Genomic DNA, 2,331 nt, shown 5'->3' with positions numbered 1-2,331 from the left:
ATATATATATATATATATTATACATTAGAAATTACACAGGGTTTGGAAAATAACGATAAATCTTTCGCTTATGAGATATACGAGTATGGCAAAGGTTCAAAAATTTCGAAAAGTTTTTTTTTTAATACAAAAAATAAATATTTCTGATTTTTAATATTTTTTTCATAGTAGTAGATTAGATTTTCATAGTAGTACATAGTTTTTACTGATATACAAGGTGTAACTGAAATAACGCTCATTAACTATATAATACTATTACTAATAAAAAACTAAGTCAAAGAGTCCTCTTTGTAATTTTCGCAATAGTTAATGAAATATTAATTTTTAAATATTATATTACCGAATAAACGGATAAAATTGATGTATAAGACAATTTTAAGATATCTTTCCGTGAAATATTTTGAAAATTTTTCTTAAAGAATTTTCAAAAATCTGTTAAAGTTGTTTTATATTTCGATTTTAGACATTTTGCTCATTAAACAACTAAAAAAAATATTACAAAAATTGCAAATTAGTAGGATGTGAGGACTTTTCGTCTCAGTTTTTATTATTGTACAAAGCTATAGTGAGCGTTATTTCAGATACATCCTGTAGTATAATTCGTTTACCTTATTCCTGTAGTTTAAAAATAGTAAATAATACTTATTAAATTAAGTTTTTGTTAGGTGCGGCGTATATACCGGAGTTACCCTATATATCTCCAGTTCTGTAAACTGCACGCAGAAATTATTTTCAGTCTTAAATCGTAATTGTGAACTGAATTGAGATTGTAATACTATGAAATAAATTGACAAGCAATTTAATAATATTGACAATAAGCATCTTAGAAAAATGTAAATAATTTGTTATTAATAAGCATCTTAAGAGCTGTAAATGATTTATAGCCAATATAACTAAAATATATCTTAAATCTATTTTAAAATACTCGAGAGTAAAAGTGCAGTATAATTAATGTTGATTATTAGCTGTGTATTGGTATATTTACACTCCATTAAATGTCAGCCTAAATAGAATATAGATATTAGATTTGCTATCTAAGCGGAGATATTAAAAGCGGCAAATATAATAATTACGAGAACCATAATATAATACATCTTCCTTTTTATCGAGATGACATTTTTAAACACCACAAAAACATAACACGTTTTCGCTTGGCGTGGCATTTATTGGCAAACAAATTGTATACAAAATACTAATAATAAAAATAATTATTTAAAACATGAGATTAATCAGAAAAACTTGAAAATCGTGCTTTCCAAAAATATGTATAAGTATTCTAAATCAAGTACTACACATATACTTCTTTTTCTGTTTCTTCTCTGATATATATTATAATTTATTTTGCGTGACAGATGGAAAATTTATTCGTGTACCGATTTTCTATTCTATTCTCTTTCAGCAGTATACTTTTCCTCGTTGATTTTGCAGGTTTGGCCACTAAAAGAAAGAATAGCCCTTTTGTGGATCGTCGTTTTCTACAGCATGAAATTCAATTTCATCCGATTCCACGAGACTTTTGAGGGCGTTATTACGTACCGCAGAACTGTCGAGGATTGTGGATACACCGAGCTTTGGCAAGGGTTGGAAAAGTATAAGGGTGTTTCCAAATTATGTGACAACACGGTCGTTTAACAGATTTTAAAATGGCTACTTATATGTATTCAATTCTAAAAACAAAATCTAAACGCTATTTAATATAATAAAGTGAAATGTTTTTGTATATACTTTTTAAAATGTACAACAATATCTATTTTAGGTAGTTTGCAAAATTATCAAGATCAAGAGAGAGACGTTTATTTTTACCGCAATTTATTTGAACACGCAACATGCACAAACACAATGATTAAATAGGAAAAATCTAACATTAGAAATATTAGGTATATAAATCATTGACTTATATGCAACTTTTAAGGCTAACATATTAAAACTATTTCTACAGAATCGCGTTCTATACACACACACACACATACACGCGCGCGCGCACGCACACATGTACACACACATAGAGTGACAATTACAAAGATTTAAAAAATATATATCGTCATTTTTGTACCGCATGACATATTACTCAATTTTTTTCTTCTGAAAGAAAAGTTCTTTTTATGTAATTTTCTTTATATAGTTATATGTCTTAGTCTGACAATGCCATATAAAATTAAGTAACATTTATTTCTTTGTAATATTATTACAAGAGAATAGTTTCCAAAAAAATTTAATTAAATAATTTAATTAAAATTTGTCGCTTATTTTTATGATTACTGAATTTTAATCGGCCCACTAAATAAATAGCTTATAAACTATGAAAGTATAATTTTTTATGTATATATATGT

The 2,331-nt window shown here is 26.6% G+C and overlaps 1 pseudogene; it reads left to right on the top strand.

The window, feature by feature from the left end:
• Window positions 1-1,682, top strand: part of LOC108749586 — an 8,813-nt pseudogene extending 7,131 nt beyond the window's left edge.
• Window positions 1,683-2,331: the final 649 nt, after the last annotated feature.

The sequence above is a fragment of the Trachymyrmex septentrionalis genome, unplaced genomic scaffold (genome assembly GCF_001594115.1).
Source record: "Trachymyrmex septentrionalis isolate Tsep2-gDNA-1 unplaced genomic scaffold, Tsep1.0 scaffold30, whole genome shotgun sequence".
NCBI classification, from domain to species: Eukaryota; Metazoa; Arthropoda; class Insecta; order Hymenoptera; family Formicidae; genus Trachymyrmex; species Trachymyrmex septentrionalis.
This window is presented reverse-complemented; position numbering and strand designations above follow the sequence as displayed.